Source organism: Engystomops pustulosus, chromosome 6, assembly GCF_040894005.1.
Source record: "Engystomops pustulosus chromosome 6, aEngPut4.maternal, whole genome shotgun sequence".
Taxonomy (NCBI): Eukaryota; Metazoa; Chordata; class Amphibia; order Anura; family Leptodactylidae; genus Engystomops; species Engystomops pustulosus.
Genome location: NC_092416.1, coordinates 177,471,220 through 177,494,154, shown reverse-complemented (window position 1 = coordinate 177,494,154; position 22,935 = coordinate 177,471,220). Strand labels below are relative to the sequence as shown.

The 22,935-nt window shown below is 46.6% G+C and overlaps 1 protein-coding gene across 2 annotated transcripts in view; it reads left to right on the top strand.

Moving 5' to 3' along the window:
* The first annotated feature begins 1,669 nt into the window (after positions 1-1,669).
* Positions 1,670-22,935, top strand: part of KCNJ16 (potassium inwardly rectifying channel subfamily J member 16) — a 55,743-nt gene continuing 34,477 nt past the window's right edge. The window contains exon 1 of one of the 2 annotated variants that reach the window (XM_072112566.1): positions 1,670-1,994. The gene's annotated coding sequence lies outside the window, so the exon portion shown is untranslated. Of the gene's footprint in view, positions 1,995-22,046; positions 22,262-22,935 lie in introns of those variants that run through there. The other variant, XM_072112565.1, reaches the window with a different exon arrangement.

The following is a 22,935-nucleotide window of genomic DNA, read 5'->3' as shown; positions in this document are numbered from 1 at the left end:
CACACTGCTGTGTCCTTATCTCTGTGCTAGAGCTCTGATTCTGACTGAGGGGCCGCACATCTCATGTGGTCTGCAAGAGGAGGTGGAGGTAGGGGGAGGGGCGTGGGGGAGGATTTCTCAGTTTTCTGCTTGGCCAAGTGTGCAGGTGCACTGGGGGGTCCGCAGAGATAATGAAGCCATGGATCCGCATCTTCAGTAGGGGATCACCAGTCACTACAACAACCAGCATAACTTGCTGAATAGTGGGGGTCCCAGTGATGGGGGGGGGGGGGGGCAAATGTTGTCTGGTGACTGTATGGCTGTAATATTTACTGCTTGAAAATGTCTCCCATGAGGGGCTGAAACGTCGCACCTTCACTTTGGGTGAATAAACAGCTTTTTACTTCCGGAGTGCTGCCCCGTCTTCAATTTATTTGGATTAATCATTGTGTGCTGGTATTACTTCAGCTCTGTATGGTTGCACTATTTTATCACTGTATGGCGGTATTACTCAAGCACTGTATGGTGGTATTACTTGAGTACTCTATGTCGGTATTACTCAAACACTGTATGGCGGTATTACTCAAGCACTGTATGGTGGTATAACTTGTGCACTGTAGGGCGGTATAACTTGTGCACTGTAGGGCGGTATTACTCAAGCACTGTATGGCGGTATTACTGAAACACTGTATGGTGGTATTACTTCAGAACTCCATGGCGGTATTACTCAAGCACTGTATGGTGGTATTACTCAAGCACTGCATGGTGGTATTACTGAAACACTGTATGGTGGTATTACTTCAGAACTCCATGGCGGTATTACTCAAGCACTGTATGGCGGTATTACTCAAGCACTGTATGGCGGTATTACTGAAACACTGTATGGTGGTATTACTTCAGAACTCCATGGCGGTATTACTCAAGCACTGTATGGCGGTATTACTCAAGCACTGTATGGTGGTATTACTCAAGCACTGCATGGTGGTATTACTTGAGCACTGTATGGTGGTAGTACTTGAGCACTGCATGGTGGTATTATTTCTGCACTGTATGGTGGTATTACTTGAGCACTGCATGGTGGTATTACTTGAGCACTGCATGGTGATATTATTTCTGCACTGTATGGTGGTATTATTTCAGCACTGTATGGTGGTATTATTTCAGCACTGTATGGCGGTATTACTTGAGCACTGCATGGTGGTATTATTTCTGCACTGTATGGTGGTATTACTTGAGCACTGCATGGTGGTATTATTTATGCACTGTATGGTGGTATTACTTGAGCACTGCATGGTGATATTATTTCTGCACTGTATGGTGGTATTATTTCTGCACTGTATGGGGGTATTATTTCAGCACTGTATGGCGGTATTACTTGAGCACTGTATGGCGGTATAGCAGTATGTTGTGTGTGTGACACTTCTTTTGCCATTGTTCTGGATTATTTGGACACATCTAGCGTTATTATTTAGGGCACCCTCCTCCTCCTCCTCCCTACTATTCATGTGTCATTAGCCTATTGTTACTCACTATATGGCGGTATACAATAGAGGCTCCCTGCCCTAATAGCATCTAAGATAAGAGCTGATGACTCTTCCCGGCGTGTCCTCGGCCTGATTCCCACTTGTCTGTGATTTCTCCTCAGTCTTTTTTGCTTTGTTTACTTCTTTAGCAACAACCGAAAGCGATTGTTAGTTGGACAAACAAGTTGTACAGTTCGGGCGGCGCCAGGGGGGGCGGCACAAATATTTGCTTTGTTACTTTAAAACTTGGTGATTGTATTTCAGCTCCAAAAACTTGTTGGGTGACTTTCTTGGGTGCAGGATTAGGTGTCGGCCCCGGTGTCCTGCTGCTACTCCGGAGAGGGACACTCAGGATTCTGGGAAAATCTAAGGATAATGTTGGATTGGGAGGTCCACAGTCTGGGGTGGGACAGAAGACACCTGAGCCATGACAATGGGGAGGACTATCCTGTGCGGGCAGGACACCTAGGACGCCGTACCATGGACTATAAGGTAGGTGATACAACAGCGAGATGTAAAGATTCTAGATTCAAGGTTCTTTGCAATCTAGAGATTCTAGATTCAATGGCAGCAAGCGGAGATCTCGCTATCAATGAGCGGATTAGGAAGAAGCAGAACTGTACTTTGTGCAGGAATCCCCCAACCTCTAACATGGAGGGGGGTTCCCAACCCTTCACTTGATCATTTTGCCGATTCTCTGGTCTAGGATTGGGCATATTGAATGTGACATGTCCTACCCCTCTTTTACCCAATGTCAGGGGAGTTTGGACAACCCATACATCTGATGCTGGGGATACCAGAATTTGGACCCCACAGCCCCAGCAATCGGACATCATTCTCATCCATTCATTGTAGCAATCAGTTATGTTGCTTGAGGTCCATATACTAGGACTAGGAGTCTGTACGGAGCGATGGTGGAAGCAGGTAAAGGGGTTGTCACCTGGACCCGGGGGATTGGGGTCCAAGCCTTCAATGACACAAGGAGGAACTATAATGACCTTGCATTACCACATATGCAACAGCCACACCGGGGGGCGGCAGCATATGGGAGCAGCAGGAACTAGAACCCGGAGTGGCTGGATATGATGGAGCGTAGGCCGCAGGAGCCTTGGGTTCTGTTGACTTTCCCTGGGTTCTGTTGACTAGTGTAGGTGTCTATCTCATGGGCAGATGTTATGTGGGAGGCCCATGATGTTAGCAGCAGGTCAGGAAGACACACAGTGAGGCAGAGATCTTTAACACTGGTCAGCTTCACTATGGAGCCAGGTGGGCTCTGCTGCATCAGCCACACACCACCCATCTATGTGGTAGTAGTACACAGAGACAATGTAACCTCTCTAAAATCTCCAGACAGCTCTAGACAGACCCTATATTTATAGGTTTGGTCATTGTAGACACCCTGGGTTGCCAGCCAATCATTAGCCTGGAAGCTAGCAGAAAGATGCATTATAATATAAACAAACATTGAACCTTTTGGATGGTTGATCATTGGGGTCTCAGTGATTGGTGGTCGGAATACCCCCTTAAAGGGGTTGTAAATTGTTCTGATCAGCGAGTGTCTCTCTGCTGTGGCCCCCATTAATCATGAGCATAGAGGGTCTTGTTCTTACTAATGGTTGGAGTGGAATGTCGAGCATGTGTCCTTCTGCTCCATTCAATGTAATAGGAATGTTGGAAATTGCTGAGCACGGTGCTCTGGTATGTCTCATTCACTGTGTATGGGAGATACCCCACCGCTGTACTCTGCAATTTACAGAGTTTTTATATTATATTGCGCCTAAACTGGTGCTCTATCAGCTAGTGAGAACAGGACCCCCATTCTCATGATCAGGACCCCCCATTCTCGTCTCCAGTAATCAGATTGTTACAATTAAAGTTGGTACAATTTATAACAATTTGCAGTATCTGTTCTGGGTGATCTAGATATGGGGTCTGTACATTATGGGAAATATCTTTTCATGTTGGGCTGCCGGGGGCAGCGCAGGGTATGTCCTAGTGAGCCCGATCCTGCCTGATCCGACGCAATCACTTGGCCCACATCGCGCAGACGGTCGACTTAAACACAGGAAAAGTTCCGGCAGATAAGGATTCTGTCCATTCCGGATATTTCCCTGGTGTTGGCCGGCGTCCAGGCCGGATAGTGTGGCCGCGGTCTGATAATATTTAGGTCGCTATCGCCCGCGTACATGAAAGGGTCGCAGATACCCCGGGCGGCTTTGGTCTCACCCGTCCACCCTGGCATCAAAGTCCTTGTAATCAGCACTCGGATAACATTCCCAGAAACTTCACGTTTTTGTTAAACTTTTCCAATATTTTTTTAATGTCCCTGTTTTCCGAAGCAGATAAAGGGGACGTATTCGCCAAGATACACAGAACCAACATCTATGAGTAAGAGCCCCCGGGCTTATCAGGACGGATTTTGATGGTTGATTCGCTTTAAAGGGGTTTTCCAGGAATTCCAGGTACACGGGTGGCAATAAAAGAGATGGCGGACCTACCCTGCTCCAGCTTCCTGTTCTGCAGTTACCTGGCCTGGCCACTTTATAGAGAATGGAGCTGTTCCTACAACTCAGCTAATAGTTGGGGGAAGGGGGGGTCCTGGCGTCACCCTTCTATGTATAATCCACTTCTGTAGATAGGTCATAGGTCATCTCTATACTGCGGAGGTAGAGCAGAACCTACAGCAAACTCGGCTCTGCTACATGTGTATTATGATGACTATTTGACCTTTGCTTTTGTTTCTCTGTCTTTGCTTTATAACTTTACTCGCTGTAGCTCCCGGCGCTGCCCGGAATAGTAAATAACTGCTCTTATCTATCACAAAATAGAAGGGGTTAACAAAATATATTTTATATGTATCTCTCTCTCTCTCTCTGACTGTCTCTGTGTTTCTCGGTCTCTAATTGACTGACTGTCTGTTTGTTTCTGTCTCCGAGTGTCTCTATCTGTGTCTGTCTGTCTCTGACTGTCACCGTCTCTGACTGTCCCTGTTTCTGACTGTCCATCTGTCTCTGACTGTGGTTTTCTTTGACTGTCTCTGTCTCTGACTCTAATCACAGGGAGGGAGGAAGTGCTCCTGCACAGTGTGACAACCTGTGCTACCAGCACGGAGGGGCTCTGGTAACACCCCTAAAGTTATGGCTCACGGAGGGAGGAAGTGCTTCTGCACAATGTGACAGTCTATGAAACCAGCACGGAGGGGCTCTGGTAACACCCCTAAAGCACTTATGGCCCATTAGATTAATTTTAGATGGAAAGAGGCCATGCTTCACAAATCTAAGTGTCCCTGGTTTATCATGATGGATTGTGACGATAAATTTTGTAATAAATAATATAAATTGAATACTCACCTTTCCCCGGGACTCCTATACATACAGGGGCAACTCTCCTGGGCGTCTGAGTCGGATGAGAGGTAATGACATCATGTACGCTGCTGAGATATTCACTGGCCTCACGGGTCACACTCCAGTCATTCAGCGGGTGACTGCTGAGGCCGGTGTTTGACTTTGCTGACTACATAAAAATCATCAGTTCCAATTCTATGACACAGAAGCCGGAGAGGTCACTAAAGTTTTTTCCTATTTCTATCCCTAAGTTGCAGCCTCAGGGATTTTTCCAGGTGTCGGAGAAAACCCCTTTAAGTGTTAGTTTAACCTTTGCTACATCCTAGACCGAGCACAAAGGTCATCACATGCAGGGCACCTACACTGGGGAGGGAGACGCTACATGACCCGACGTTGCCCTATCACCGCGCCTTGTCAGAGCTGCAGCTTTGTCACACTGTGTAGACGGCGCTGACCAGCTGGATCTAGATGGAGTCACTTCTTTATCTCCCCAATCAGAGAAAACAACTTGTCTTAAACGGTAAAAATCCGGCAGGGTTTATGGCGGCAGTGACTGCACAAGCGCTGGCACATCTAGAGATATATCTTAGCAAGACTTTCTGATTTAGATCAAATCTTTACACATGTTGTTAGTAGCAGCAGGACTGTGAAATATGGATTAATATTCCAGCATTATTGTTTCCAGGGAACACGCTGCTATGTTCTCTCTGCAGCCAGTGTTGTGTCCCTGGAGTGATGAGTAATCATAACCTTGTGTATGGTGTTAGTAGCAGCAGGACTGTGATATATGGATTCATATTCGGGATTGTAGCTTCTCTAGGTGCACTGGGGGCATGTACTCACACTGCTGTGTGCTCTCTGCAGCCGGTGTTAGGTGTCATCCCTAATGATTAATCATTCCTTAGTGCATGTTTTTAGTAGCAGCAGGACTGTAAAAAATGGATTTATATTCCAGCATTGTAGCTTCCAGGGAACACGCTGCTATGTTCTCTCTGCAGCCAGTGTTGTGTCCCTGGAGTGATGAGTAATCATAACCTTGTATATGGTGTTAGTAGCAGCAGGACTGTGATATATGGATTCATATTCGGGATTGTAGCTTCTCTAGGTGCACTGGGGGCATGTACTCACACTGCTGTGTGCTCTCTGCAGCCGGTGTTAGGTGTCATCCCTAATGATTAATCATACCTTAGTGCATGTTTTTAGTAGCAGCAGGACTGTAAAAAATGGATTTATATTCCAGCATTGTAGCTTCCAGGGAACACGCTGCTATGTTCTCTCTGCAGCCAGTGTTGTGTCCCTGGAGTGATGAGTAATCATAACCTTGTGTATGGTGTTAGTAGCAGCAGGACTGTGATATATGGATTCATATTCGGGATTGTAGCTTTTCTAGGTGCACTGGGGGCATGTTCTTACACTGCTGTGTGCTCTCTGCAGCCGGTGTTAGGTGTCGTCCCTAATGATTAATCATTCCTTAGTGCATGTTTTTAGTAGCAGCAGGACTGTAAAAAATGGATTTATATTCCAGGATTGGAGCTTCTCCCAGTGCATTGCATTGTTCTACAACCCACTCTATGATACTGAGTATTATTATCAAATATGGGAGCCTTAAACAAAGCAATGGGGGTGTCAGATGTTTTATTGTTACCCCTTAATCACAGTATAGAGGGTAACAATCTGGGACCCCCATGGAACACTTGATGTTTTTACCCTAATTGTAGAATTATAACTCTTTGTGGCCCCCGGTTCTCCACTCCTCACTACGTTACATGCTGGATGTTATGTCCCACCCCCTTTTCCATGAGTTATTTTCGGGTGTATTTTTCCGTAACAAGCAGAAGGAACCTCATCCTGATCTTCCGTGTAAACGTTGGCGTCTCGTTTGTGCAGTTATGTAATTAAGGGGAAGCCGCAGAACTGTCCTGATTAGAGGCGACCGGTTAGGGGGCGAATTGACGGGACGCGCGCGGCTTGCGTAGGGCGTCTGTCACCAGGGCAGAGTTTTTATAGAAATCCTGGATGTCGGGTTTAGCGTCAGGATTTCCTGTTGCTACATTAATATACAGCGGCCATAAATATTTGTGATACGGCTGCGCGGCGAGGAATGTCAGCAATGCCTCCGCTTCTAGGAGGACGGGGCACAGCGCGTTACGTCCAGGCTCACAGCAGATGCTCCTGGCGTCACTCGTCCCTGTGTTATCCTATAAAATACATCGGATAAAACTAGAAAGGGGGGGGGGGGATGGGACGCAATCTGCAGGAGATCCGTATCCATATGACGCAGGCGCCATCATACAGACCCACAACGACCCCAGCAACGGCCGAAGACCAATGCGATTTGCACTAGAGATGAGATGAGTCATCTGAGCTTCCATTGGCTGAAGTTTTGCCCAAATTTTTAAAAGAATCTGTCACCTCTGAATTTGTTCGGGTCCAAAATAATGTTCCTCCAATTGTTCTGGATACTACCCCTTTAGTCCTCTGAAATACAGATTTTTGGATTAAAAATATCTAGTTTTAATAATTTTCTACAAATTTTTCCGTGAGTTTTGGGTCAGGGTTAACGTGTTACTATTAGGGTTATAGTCAGGGCTAGGGTCGATGTTATATATAGGGTTAGTGTTATGTTGAGGATAAGGATTACAGTTAGGGTTAGTGTTATGGTTATTGTTAGAATCAGGTTTAGGGTCAGGGTTAGCATTAGGTTTAGGGTTTGTGTTAGAGTTTGTATGTTCTCTTCATGTTTGTGTGCATTTCCTCCGGGTCCTCCGGTTTCCTCCTACACTCCAAAACATACTGGTAGGTGATTAGATTGTGAGCCCCATTGGGGACAGGGAGTGCTGTGACAAGCTCTGTGCAGCGCTGCGTAATCTGTGTGCGCTATATAAATAAAGAATTATTATTATTATTAGGGTTAGGTTTATGGTTTGAGTCAGGGCTAGGGACGATGTTAGATTAGGATTAGTGATAGGGTTAAGCTTGGTGTTAGGTTTAGGGTCAGGATTAGTGTTAGGTGTAGTGTTATGTTAGAGTCAAGTTTAGGGTTGGTGTAAGGTTTAGGATCAGGGTTAGAGTTAGGTTCATTGTTAGAGTCATGGCTAGGGTCGATATTATATTTAGGGTCAGGGTTAAGGATACAGTCAGGGTTAGAGTCAGGGTTAGGGTTGATGTAAGGTTTAGGGTTGGTGTAACGATTAGGGTCAGGGTTAGCATTATGGTTAGTGTTATGGTAAGACTTAGGGTTAGTGTTAGGTTTTGGATCAGGGTAAACCCTTATACTAACCATAACCTTCTGATAATCCTAACACTAAACCTAACACCAACCCTAACCTAATTCTATTCCTATCACTAACTCTAGCGCTAACCCTAATCTAATGCTACTCCTGACACTGATAGATAATGGTAGTAGAAAATGAATGAAACAAGATTGGACCTTTTTATTAAAAAATCCACGTTTTACAAGACTGGAGGGGGTCAAATACCAATTTCGAGGACAATTTGAGCAATATTGGTTCATCCAAAGCAAATTAAAAAAATTGGATTTGATTTGGTGTTGATAAATCGGCCGATTCATATTGAATTGATTAATAGATTTGCTTACAATTTCCTCCCCCCCCCCCCCCCGCTGTAATAGGGCATGGAGGGGCTCTAGTGCTCCCACCTGACAGGTTCCCTTAGCTGAGGTGGAGACCCTCTACCCCCCGCTGTAATAGGGCATGGAGGTGCTCTAATGCTCCCACCTGACAGGTTCCCTTAGCTGAGGCTGAGACCCTCTACCCCCCGCTGTAATAGGGCATGGTGGTGCTCTAGTGCTCCCTCCTGACAGGTTCCCTTAGCTGAGGTGGAGACCCTCTACCCCCCGCTGTAATAGGGCATGGTGGTGCTCTAGTGCTCCCTCCTGACAGGTTCCCTTAGCTGAGGCTGAGACCCTCTACCCCCCGCTGTAATAGGGCATGGTGGTGCTCTAGTGCTCCCACCTGACAGGTTCCCTTAGCTGAGGCTGAGACCCTCTACCCCCCGCTGTAATAGGGCATGGTGGTGCTCTAGTGCTCCCACCTGACAGGTTCCCTTAGCTGAGGCTGAGACCCTCTACCCCCCGCTGTAATAGGGCATGGTGGTGCTCTAGTGCTCCCACCTGACAGGTTCCCTTAGCTGAGGTGGAGACCCTCTACCCCCCGCTGTAATAGGGCATGGAGGTGCTCTAATGCTCCCACCTGACAGGTTCCCTTAGCTGGGGCGGAGACCCTTTACCCCCCGCTGTAATAGGGCATGGAGGTGCTCTAGTGCTCCCACCTGACAGGTTCCCTTAGCTGGGGCGGAGACCCTTTACCCCCCGCTGTAATAGGGCATGGTGGTGCTCTAGTGCTCCCTCCTGACAGGTTCCCTTAGCTGAGGTGGAGACCCTCTACCCCCCGCTGTAATAGGGCATGGTGGTGCTCTAGTGCTCCCTCCTGACAGGTTCCCTTAGCTGAGGCTGAGACCCTCTACCCCCCGCTGTAATAGGGCATGGTGGTGCTCTAGTGCTCCCACCTGACAGGTTCCCTTAGCTGAGGCTGAGACCCTCTACCCCCCGCTGTAATAGGGCATGGTGGTGCTCTAGTGCTCCCACCTGACAGGTTCCCTTAGCTGAGGCTGAGACCCTCTACCCCCCGCTGTAATAGAGCATGGAGGGGCTCTAGTGCTCCCACCTGACAGGTTCCCTTAGCTGAGGCTGAGACCCTCTACCCCCCGCTGTAATAGGGCATGGTGGTGCTCTAGTGCTCCCACCTGACAGGTTCCCTTAGCTGAGGCTGAGACCCTCTACCCCCCGCTGTAATAGGGCATGGTGGTGCTCTAGTGCTCCCACCTGACAGGTTCCCTTAGCTGAGGCTGAGACCCTCTACCCCCCGCTGTAATAGGGCATGGTGGTGCTCTAGTGCTCCCTCCTGACAGGTTCCCTTAGCTGAGGTGGAGACCCTCTACCCCCCGCTGTAATAGGGCATGGTGGTGCTCTAGTGCTCCCACCTGACAGGTTCCCTTAGCTGAGGCTGAGACCCTCTACCCCCCGCTGTAATAGGGCATGGAGGTGCTCTAGTGCTCCCTCCTGACAGGTTCCCTTAGCTGAGGTGGAGACCCTCTACCCCCCACTGTAATAGGGCATGGAGTTGCTCTAGTGCTCCCTCCTGACAGGTTCCCTTAGCTGAGGTGGAGACCCTCTACCCCCCACTGTAATAGGGCATGGAGGGGCTCTAGTGCTCCCACCTGACAGGTTCCCTTAGCTGAGGTGGAGACCCTCTACCCCCCGCTGTAATAGGGCATGGAGGGGCTCTAGTTCTAGCACCTGACAGGTTCCCTTAGCTGAGGCTGAGACCCTCTACCCCCCGCTGTAATAGAGCATGGAGGGGCTCTAGTGCTCCCACCTGACAGGTTCCCTTAGCTGAGGCGGCAGAACAAACCCTGGGTTTGAGCGGAGTTAGGCCAAGGTCGAGTTTCTCTCTCTGCATTGAAAGCAATAATGTAAAACCTGCAGCAGGACGCCCTCCCACTAATGTTATCATAGGACGACCCGCAGCAAACCTGCAACATGCATCCCCAGCCTTAGGGAAGATGCACACAATGCCAATCTTCATTCAGGGCAATCACATCACACGGGAAAAGAAGCTGATTGTGGGGGTCCAATTAACCCTCAGAGAATGAAGGTCCTATTCTCACTATTGGGTGCAGCACCCAGAGATCCAACTATCGCCATCTAATTCTATGGGAGTTTTGGAAATTGCTGGTCACAGCAGTGGGGTATCTCCAGCACTGCCATTCACTGTCTATAACATTCCTGATCTGCTTGGGGATAGGTTTTACGATGTGTCCTATGTATCAAAATCAGATACTCACCATTCCGGGTTCCCCGCATTGCACCGGCCTCAGCCGCACACACAGCAGAGGCACATGGGTAACAGCGGCTCCCTGCTTCACCATTGCAGTCAACTGTATCTGCATCCGCTGGCTGCAGATACAACTTCCAGTCCCCAAACTACAACTCTGCGCCTTATCATTTGAATTGTTCACGGATTCCACGGAACAAAACTTAGATTCTTTTGATAAATTTCAACCCAATTTCGGGCCCAGAGATCAGTAAAAGAACGAAAAATGAGTCACATTGGGGCAGATTTACTTACCCGGCCCATTCGCGATCCAGCGGCGCGTTCTCTGCGCTGGATTCGGGTCCGGACGGGATTTATTAAGGTAGTTCCTCCGCCTGCTGAAAAGCATCGGAACGCACTGGAATACACCGAGCCGGGCTGAGTGAAGGTAAGGGCCAGCTCCGCGACACATTTTTTTTTTTAACATGCGGCGGTTTTTCCGAATCCGTCGGGTTTTCGTTCGGCCATGCCCCCCAATTTCCGTCATGTGCATGCCGATGCGCCACAATCCGATCGCGTGCGCCAAAAACCCGGGGCAATTCATGGGAAATCGCCGTAAATCAGAAATATTCGGGTAACACGTAGGGAAAACGCGAATCGGGCCCTTAGTAAATGACCCCCAATGTATCTTGTGTGAACAGTCACAATGGGGCACGTTTACTTACCCGGTCCTGCGTGTTCCCCGATCCGGAGTGTCCCACTGGAATACTCTGTGCCGCGATTCACTTACATTGTGCGCTCGATATTCTGCATATGTCGCTTCCACGCTCAGGTCCGCCGGGGTTCACCATCTTCCTCCCGGTGCATGTAAGTGCTTGGCTTGTGACACAATTTTAAAGGTAACTCCCGCCGTTTGTCCGAATCCGACGGCCCGCCCCCTGATCTGTGTCGCATGACAGCCGGCACAATTGTGCCAAAATCAAATCGTGTGTGACACAATTCCATTCTAAATGTCTATCCCAGGGGGACGCGATCCCCGAAAAGTCGGAAAACTGGACAGAAATGTGGCCGCGGGACCCTAAGTAAATAAGCCCCATTGTATCTTGTGTGAACAGTCACATTGTATCTTGTGTGAACAGTCACATTGTATCTTGTGTGAACAGTCACATTGTATCTTGTGTGAACAGTCACATTGCATCTTGTGTGAACAGTCACATTGTATCTTGTGTGAACAGTCACATTGTATCTTGTGTGAACAGTCACATTGCATCTTGCAGGTGGTAAACTAGATCCAGCAGCTACTCGGGGACACGTTGTAGGTATCTGCCATCTTTAGCGATTTGTTTTCGGAGGACCTCATTGTGTCGCTTTCTGCGGTACGTTCACCCCGATGAGGCTTACATATGTAATCTGTCATTAGCTGCACCTGCTGATACAGGACGGGCAGATTGTACGGTGGATCCAGCCGGATCCTATGTCATGAATAGGAAATGGAAAGATGTTTAAATGTACAATGACCATTAGGATAAATCACGTCTAAACTCGCTCAAACTGGATGAAGAGGCACAAATCCCAGACGGCGTTCATATTACTACACGCACAAGTGACATGTACCTCCCTCTATTATACCGAGACCCTTATACGTAACATGGGTGGCATATGGTAACCCGCAATCACTGCTCTACAGTAACATGTGTATATACATCTGTATTCATGATAGATGCCGACCAGTTCTGACCGCTCTTCTTCTAGTTCCTAAAGGTCATTCCTATCCAAACCATAACAATCCAGCAGTGATTAACCCTATATCTTACCTGCAGAGGTCCAGAAAGGATCTGGGACATGGGACCTAGGATGCTACATGATCGGGTCCTTAGACTGTAGCACCTTCTATATATTGGTAATTAGGGATATATCTTATAGGTTCTGCCTAAAAGAGTATTCCCATATCACAGTTGGAGAAGTAAACATCTCCCAAACACATTATACATCGAACCTATGACATATCTTAATGTATTACATAGAGACAGAACCAAAACCAATCTTACTGCAAAGATATAGCACTCGAACCAAGCTTACTACATAGATATGTTCCCAGAACCAAGATAACTACAAAGAAACAGGACTAGAACCAAATTTACTTTATAAATATGTTACAAGAATCAAGATGACTGCAAAGATATGTGACCAGAACCAAGATTACTACAGAGATACTGCAACAAAACCAAGCTTGTAACCTAAAACATGACCCTGAACCTAGCTAAATGCACAGATACAGGATCAGAACCAAGCTTACTACATAGATATGTTACCAGAACCAAGATTACTAGAGATACTGCAACAAAACCAAGCTTGTAACATAAACATGACCGTGAACCTAACTAAAGGCACAGATACAGGATCAGAACCAAGCTTACTACATAGATATGTTACCAGAACCAAGATTACTAGAGATACTGCAACAAAACCAAGCTTGTAACATAAACATGACCGTGAACCTAACTAAAGGCACAGATACAGGATCAGAACCAAGCTTACTACATATACGTTACCAGAACCAAGATTACTACAGAGATACTGCAACAAAACCAAGCTGGTAACCTAAAACATGACCCTGAACCTAGCTAAATGCACAGATACAGGATCAGAACCAAGCTTACTACATAGATATGTTACCAGAACCAAGATTACTAGAGATACTGCAACAAAACCAAGCTTGTAACATAAACATGACCCTGAACCTAACTAAATGCACAGATACAGGATCAGAACCAAGCATACTGCAAAGACAGAGGACCAAAACCAAGCTTACTTCATAAATATGTTACAGGAACCAACATTTCTACAAAGATATGTTACCAGAACCAGGATTATTACAGAGATACAGCACCAAAACCAAGCTTACAACATAAAACATGACCCTCAACCTAGCTAAATTCACACATACAGGATCAGAACCAAGGGAAGTATATAGATACATTACTAGAACCAAGCTTTGTACAAAGACAGAGTACCAGAACCAAGCTAACTTCCTAAATATGTTACCAGAACCAAGATTACTACAGAGATAAGCACCAAAACCAAGCTTACAATCTAAAACATGACCCTAAACCTAGTGCAATGCACAGATAATGGATCAGAACCAAACTTACTACTTAGATATAGCACTGGAACCAGGATTACTACAGAGAGATGTTACAGAACCAAGGTGCAACACCAAAACTGAGCTTACAACATAAACGCATAACTCCAGCAGCAAGCTAAATACACAGATACAGGATCAGAACCAACACTACTTCATAAATCTGTTACCAGAAGCAAGATCACCGCAGAGGTACAGTACCAAAATTGAGCTTACAGCATAAACACACAACCCCAGAACCAAGCTTAATTCACTGGTGCAGGATCAGGACCAAGTTTACTACAGAGATACGTTACCAGAACCAAGATTACTACATAGACAGGGGAACAGAACCAAGCTTACTTCATAAATATATTACCAGAACCAATATTACTACATAACAACAGAACCAGAACCAAGCTGATGCTCTTAACACATACATGTGTGCACCCACACACCACATCCACATCCATCATGTACATTTCAGAGCCAGGTCTAATCGTGTGCCGGGATATTCTGACTCTGGGGCTCAAGTAACCGATTTCACTGTAAAATGTACCAGTCCCATGACTGAGGCACAATATTCCCCCTCTGATGTTGACTCTTCCTGAGACAGGGAGAGCCCGGAGGCCGTCAAACTTTAGGTGGTCGTCTGACACCATAGAGATTTGATGGGTTTGTTGATACCGGTTGACGTCTGATCCTCAAAATGTCACTAGTTTCTCAACAACTGCAAAAAAATACTTCCTCCTCCACTTATTTGGATCTTTTTCTCCCGGATGACACCTACTCTGTCCAGGTATTGCATTCTGTCAGATCAGGGGATCAAAGGATCAACCAGTGGCCTCTTTGGACGGCCTAGACGACCCCCTAGGACAGCGATGGCGAACCTTTCAGAGGTCGAGTGCCCAAACTTCAACCCAAAACCTACATATTTTTTGCAAAGTGCCAAAACAGCAATTCAAGCAGTAACTTATTGCAATTTTCTTGCTCTGTGCTGTACCACAACTTTCAATGGGCCTGAGGGCATCAATATCTTTGTCAGAAGGAGAGGAAATAGTAGGATTCAGGGGACGCACAGATAACCTGACCTTGTCCACACCACCTGTCTCTTCCTGCAGGTATACCAGGATGCTCTACATTAAAATAATGCTAAACATGGCAAGTCCTGAGACTGCAGGAGGATCCCTGTCTGTCAAGCTCTCCCAGGGTGAAACAGCCTGAGTGCCCACTGGGAGGGCTCTGAGTGCCACCTCTGGCACCAGTGCCTCAGGTTCGCCACCACTGCACTAGGACTTCTGGACATGCACAGGTACTGAAGACCGGAGAAACTGCCAGGAATTGGTTTTCCATAGTTCCTGGAGAAGCCTGTAAACTAAAGCTAGATGGACAGCAGAAGTATCACATTACAGCTTTACATAGAAGTCTTAGGAAATAGGATTGGGTAGAGAGAGCGGGAGTAACTGAGGAGAGACATTGGCACAGAGAGAAAACCTTTTGGATTTCGAAAGTAAGTTTCTATCCGATCCCAAGTGCTCTATACATATCCGTACAGATCCGTTCTTCTACTTTGATGTCCTACAGAATTCTGTATAACAGATAAAACCTTCCACGACCACTTTTAGTCACGTAATAACAACCCACTATGGTGGTCCAAAGTAGAACTTTTACTAGGTCTAACCAAGTAAGCGGAACATTGAGAAGAAACATATGTGATACAATATTCAGGAGGTTTGTGACACAACGGGGCAGATTTACTTACCCGGTCCGTTCGCGATCCAGCGGCGCGTTCTCTGCGGTGGATTCGGGTCCGGACGGGATTCACTAAGGCAGTTCCTCCGCCGTCCACCAGGAGGCGCTGCTGCGCTGAAGTTCCCCGGAGGCGCGCTGGAATGCCCTGAAATTCACCGGCCTATACCTGGTGAAGGTAAGTGTAATTTTCGCGACACATTTTTTGTTTTAAATGCAGCGGTTTTTCCGAATCCATCGGGTTTTCGTTCGGCCACGCCGCCCGATTTCCGCCGCGTGCATGCCGGCGCCGATGCTCCATAATCCGATCGCGTGCGCCAAAATCCCGGGGCAATTCAGGGAAAATCGTCGCAAATCGGAAATATTCGGGTAACACGTCGGTAAAAACGTGAATCGGGCCCTTAGTAAATGACCCCCAACATCTAATTTATTGGTGGCATTTAGAGGGATGACTTGCTGCCATATCTGTGCCATAGTACCAAGAATGCCCTTACATGGCCAAGGAATTGAGGTGGTTCCTACATAACACGAGCCATTGACCCTGACATGGGCCAACTTATTTGGCAGGAAGCACGGCATCCAAAGCTGTGACCCCTTTCAGGCACAGAAAAGCCATGGGAGTAGCCAGAAATCTGACGTGTCCAATTTGGATGTAGTTGGTTCTGAGGACAAGTTCTTTTCTTGAATTTAGGCCTCCTCAGCTATGAGAGCCAGGGATACATCCCACACATCAGTAGGTGTCCTCCATGCACTGCTCATGCTAAAGTTGTGGGTCAACCTAGTTTAGGGACTCACCCCTGTATCCTCCAATTTATCCGCTGACCCTGGTTTCCACCATCTATATGATAAAAATCCCCTCAAGGTACTAGAATATTTTTCCCTAAACTATGTCCGGAACATGGCCACCATCTTTTAAGTTGACGAATTGGATCAAGGGCAAGTTTGTCCAATGGGAAGGTGGTCATGTAACAAATTGGAGAAGACCAGAACCTTCACAAAAATCGATTTGTCTCAATCAGATCTGTAACATCTCTTGTAGTTCAACTGTTATCAACATGGAGATTCTCTCCATAGATTATCATGCGGGTTCATACTGGATCCAACATGTCATATAGCTGTGCATCACAGGGGACGTTACCTGTTGTAATTTCCTGTTGATAACCATATACTATAGGCCAAGTCCTCCAGAGTGATAGACACCCTCTTTGCAGGCTCTTTGCTCCTGTAGGACTGTTTACAGAAGGTTGTGCCTAAGTCATGGTAGGTCATGACCCCAACAATTCCATTTCCTCTTCATGGTCAGTTTTCGGAGGGTTCCTTGGCTGACGTTTCTGGCTCGCTTTCCTGAGGATGCTCGGTGACATCTTCAGTCTTCCCTGTTATTATAAAACCTTTTGCGAGTTGCCCATTTGCTTTGTGTTTTCTCCAGAGCTTCCTGCACCGAGCGCTCAGTAGACATCACAAACTTCCGATATTTGTCGGAAGCTTTGGGTCACGAACTTTTACTTCTGTGAAGATAATCCTCTACCCTCAGGGAGGTGAATTCAGGGCAGTCAGCTATAAATATCTCCTTATTTTGGTCTGGTCTATAAAACTCATGGTCATGGTCAAGGGGATTCAAATAATGGGTGGTGATGGGGGACTATGGCCTACAGAGAGTCTGAGGTAGCCTAAGGCGCACCCCCTGACTCATGATTGGTTTAGGCTGCTCTCACATCCTCTACAGACCAGTGATTGGTTGCAGTCTACAGGTCAGTGATTGGTTGCCGTCTACAGATAAGTGATTGGTTGTTGTCTACAGATAAGTGATTGGTTGCTGTCTCCAGATCAGTGATTGGTTGCAGTCTACAGGTCAGTGATTGGTTGCTGTCTACAGATCAGTAATTGGTTGCTGTCTACAGGTCAGTGATTGGTTGCTGTCTACAGGTCAGTGATTGGTTGCTGTCTACAGGTCAGTGATCGGTTGCTGTCTGCAGATCAGGGATTGGTTGCTGTCTACAGATCAGTGATTGGTTGCTGTCTACAGATCAGGGATTGGTTGCTGTCTACAGATCAGTGATTGGTTGCTGTCTACAGGTCAGTGATTGGTTGCAGTCTACAGGTCAGTGATTGGTTGCTGTCTACAGGTCAGTGATTGGTTGATGTTTATTGATCAGTGATTGGTTGCTGTCTACAGATCAGTGATTGGTTGCTGTCTACAGATCAGTGATTGGTTGCTGTCTACAGATCAGTGATTGGTTGCAGTCTACAGATCAGTGATTGGTTGCTGTCTACAGATCAGTGATTGGTTACTGTCTACAGATCAGTGATTGGCTGCTGTCTACAGATCAGGGATTGGTTGCTGTCTACAGATCAGGGAATGGTTGCTGTCTACAGGTCAGTGATTGGTTGCTGTCTAGAGGTCAGTGATCGGTTGCTGTCTACAGATCAGGGATTGGTTGCTGTCTACAGATCAGGGATTGGTTGCTGTCTACAGGTCAGTGATTGGTTGTGTCTACAGGTCAGTGATTGGTTGCTGTCTACAGATCAGTGATTGGTTGCTGTCTACAGGTCAGTGATTGGTTGCAGTCTACAGGTCAGTGATTGGTTGCTGTCTACAGGTCAGTGATTGGTTGATGTTTATAGATCAGTGATTGGTTGCTGTCTGCAGATCAGTGATTGGTTACTGTCTACAGATTAGTGATTGGTTGCTGTCTACAGATCAGTGATTGGTTGCTGTCTACAGATTAGTGATTGGTTGCTGTCTACAGATCAGTGATTGGTTGCTGTCTACAGATCAGTGATACAAGGGGAAGAGTTGTAATACCAAGCATGGCCACTATTCTATGGTAAGGAGTTAACTTTGCAGAGCAGGTATTGACCAATAAAAACATTATGGAATATCCCTTCAAGTTCATCAGCCTTCTCTTAAAGGGGAACTCTGAGTCTTTAAACATTGGTGGCTTATCAGTTTTGATGGGATAGTCCTTTAAGTGCTTATAGCAATGTAATTTACTTTAAATTCCAATACAGAAATATCCCTTTAATATAGGTTCACCATGCTGTGAGGTCAGTGCCGGGGTCACACCCATCATTTTGGAAGGTTTTATTGTAACCTTCATTATGAATGGATAATAGAGAGTAATTGCTGAAGGTAAGTATCATGTAACCGGGGAGGTAAATAGACTTATTTACACGCGAGATTGGAAGGAGAACCGGTTTTACGCTGATTAACACTTCTTCTGCCAAGAATGCGTAACGCATGGACCATGGTGAGCATGACAGTGATGCGGATATCCTATAGTTCCTGCGCCACCACTGACCTCTGTAAAGGTCACTCCCCAAATCTTACTATGGAAAAGGTTGTGCAGAGAGGGGGCGCCAAGACTGCGCCGAGTTTGAAGATGATGACATAGTATGATGTCATCGTATGTACTGTGACATCATCATCGGGTTCTTGTTAAGGAAGGGCGTTGTTGGATAGTGGTGCCGCCCATCAATGGGCTTGGGGGCATAAGTCCGCATTGTTTTGGCACAGGATTTGTGATGTCACATGAAATCTGTCTCCCGGTCCTGTCCAATTATTACAGTCCACGGATGGTGCTCCAAAATCTGCAACGCGAGTTTAGGATTTAAGAGAAGTTCAAAATTATCAGGACCTACCTCTCCCAAAACTACTTCATCCGTATTGGAATCTATCCTGGGGGACCAGTAAGGCCATTCCCAATTTTTTATGCAAAATTTTTTTACAGAAATACAAAAAAGGGTTTCGGAAAAAGAATAGATACTTAACCTTTCCGGGATTCCATCCATCGACTCTCCGGTTCCTGTATCAGTACATGCTTAGCCCGCTATGGTGCCTCGTTTTATGTTGTTCTGGTGCTTCAGTTTTGGCTCCCTGCCCAACTGGAAGTTCCGGGGGGTCACAAGACGTTATTACCACTTCCTGTACTGTCCCTTAATCCAAGGAGGACAGTCATTGAAGGAAGCGTGTCCTGTGACCCCCTGGAACTTCCGATTGGGTGCATACCCAAAGCCGAAGTACTGGAGCAACACGGAGAAGGTTGTGTTCTTTTTTGTTCTCACCTCAGAACTGTGGGGGGTTTCTTTATTCATGGAAAACCCCACTTTATATCCAAAATGATAAAGTACGACCCCTCTGGATTTATACCCAACAATGGGACAGATTTACTTACCCGGTCCCTTCGCGATCCCGCGGTGCGTTGTCCGACATGGATTCGGGTCTGGGGCGATTCACTAAAATCGTGCGTCCGAGTTCCTGCAGGTGTCGCTGCTGCGCTGAGGTCCGTCGGAGTTCACCTTCTTCTTCCCGGTGCATGTAAGTGCGTGTCTTGCGTCACAAATCCTTTTTTAAATTCCGCGGTTTGTCCGAATCCGTCAGGTTGCCTGATGGCCACGTCCCCCGATTTCTGTTGCGTGCAAGCCGGTGCCGATGCGCCAAAATCCGATAGCGTGTGCCAAATTCCCGAGGCAATTCGGCGCAAAACGGAAATATTCGGGAAACCCGATGAAAGTGTGGTGTTCGGACCCTTAGTAAATGAGCCCCAATTTGTCAATCGTAGAAGAACTGAGGGCCCCGATATTGTACAGTTGGTTTGGGATGATGACAGAAAGTTTTGGGTCCCTCTGTCTCATTCACCTGCGCCTCTTTAGTAGCTCTCACCGCGTTGTCCTCCTCGAATGGAAAAAATTACAACATCAGAAAATATAAAGCAAAAAGAGTGAAAACAAGAACATTGAAATCATCTCTGAAAAACACAGATCCGTGGAAACATCTGGAAATTTAAGACAAGGAATGAAAACATTCCTTAACTCGGGATAAGAAAACACGAGCTGAAAACAAGTCTACAGGCTGCAGCGGGTGTTTGTCCAAAGGTCAGAGTTCAGCGCCTCTCGTTTCATGCCTTCCAACATGCACGGGTAATTAAAGGGATTGTGATGGATTATGGATACTGGAAGCCGGACAAGCTAAAGCTCCCGGCAGCTCTATGGAATGGAAACCTCCAGGACTGTCAGAGTGCGAGACATCAGTACAATGTGACCTCTACTTGTGTGATGTCCAAACAGTGATCCCAAAGAGGAAGTATATGATCCCAGCGGATAATTGAGGGCGTACATTACAATCCAGGTGGGCGAGAAGCTTATAGATTATTCTGCTGGTGCAGTCACTGGGGCTCATTTACTTACCCGGTCCTGTCGCGATCCAGCGGCGCGTTCTCAGTCGAGAATTCGGGTCTTCCCGCGATTCACTAAGGTCCATGCGCCTGATGTCCACCAGGTGTCGCTGCTGTGCCGAGGTCCGCCGGAGTGCACCATCCTATCTTGGGTGCAGGTAAGCACGTGTCAAGCAACACATTTTTTTAAAAAATACCACGGTTTTTCCGACCACAATCCGCCAAAACCCCGGTGCAATTCAGCGAAACACGGCGCAAATCGGTAATTTTCCCCGAAAGCCGACGAAAAATAATGATTCGGGCCCTTAGTAAATGACCCCCACTGTGTACATGCATGACATTACATATCCTGTAATGGACCAGAACCATCTATACTGGAAAGTCCATCTTATCTTTAAACAGAAAAACTGATTGTTTCTGCACATGTGATATGAGATGTGATTTGTTTTCCATAATTTGAGGTGTAATTGAGTAGATGGAGCGCTGCAGAACACATCACAGATGTAGGTGGCCGCCTCCATATGACTCTAAGGTCACAGACCCGAGCAGCTGTATGAGATCTGTAGGAGCAGCGCTGGTACTGGAGACCCTGTGAGTGACCCTAATTCTGGAGAGGGCATTGGGACTCCATGACACATACAGGGAAAGTCCTTAACTAGTTCAGTAGAGCACATCGCCTTTAAAGGAAATCTACCATTTAATTTGATGCAGTGTGAAGCAAACATACCTGGAGACTGCTGTAGCTACACTGATGCAGGATCAGATCTTGGTTAATCCCTGAGCTGAGTGGTTTTGCTGATAAAACAGATATAACATTATGATAATGAAGCTCTGTCCCTTCTATGGCTGTTCCAGCACTTGCTTTCCTGCTTCTCCAAGCCTGTGAGTTTTTCTCTGCAGGAGAGGATGATGTAATCACTTTTCTCCCTGCCAGACAGAATAATCAATTGCTGCACCATCCCCCTGCTGCTCAGTCCAGCTCAGTTTGATTAGTCATGTCTTGACTAACCTCCATTTGTAATTACAAGCTCTCGTGTGTAATCATGTTTATGTCAGCCAGCCTGACCCAGCTTTCCCACGGTCCTGAATGTTATAATTGTATTTTTTTCAGCAAAACCACTCAGCTCAGGGATTAACCAAGATCTGATCCTGCATCAGTGTATCTACAGCATTCTCCAGGTATGTTCGCTTCATACTGCATCAAATCAAATGGTAGGTTTCCTTTAAGAACACATCTAGAAAGAGGAACTGAGTGTGAGCTGGGAAATACAAGTTCCTTTGTGATGGTCACTAAATGTTGAAATGAGTGTTGACACATTTGATAGTGCAGCAGAGCGGCGGCACCGCCCCGGCCTGGCAGCGACAAGCTGTGTACAAGGAATGATAACACTTGGGAAAGTTTCCTAAGAATAACCACACCTGTGCCTGGGACTGCGATCCCTATCATCCCGTCTGCGGGGACATTCCCAGGTGATCCACGGAGCTGAGGACATTCATGGAAAGACCCCATTATCTGCAGTTACCAGACTATAGTCAGGTAGGAGAGAACGGAGCTGGTGCTCTCTGTTATCAGCCTCAGCTGTGAGTCGCTGTGATGAAATCCTATACACTTGCTTTATCTGCGAGGCCGTGCACTTGTTTATCTCTCGCACATTCTATATATTTCTGGTTATATGGAACTATCCCTCATCTATAGGCCCCATGGGGGTCCGACTACTGGGAACTGGGGTCCCACTACCTCCAAATAAAGTATATGCACAGCATTTTTAATGGAAGTGTCAGGGGTCTCTGATTAATTGTCCCCCTATAGTGACCCTATAGATCCTATAGAAATTACAGTCATTACATGCAAATATCCCTGTTCCGATAACAATGGCACAAAGAAGCGACATATTTTCCAATGGAACCCAAAAAGCTCCAAGTGCAACTGAATCTGATACATTGGGGGACATGTATTTTTATTTTTACTTGTTTTTTTTTACTTTTTTTTTTACGACTTTTGGTGTTTTTGTGACTTTTCCCCTGCACCTTTTGCTGTCGTTTCTTCAGTACGCCTTGGTCTGCGCCTTGTGTCTTATGTATCTGTATTTCCCAGCTGTTCCGTGCAACTTTTTCACTTATGTATCACTTTCTTTGCTTACTTTTGCAACTTTTTATAGTGCAAATCTGCACCTACAGATGGACCCTGTTTGGAATGGACCTCTGATTGGA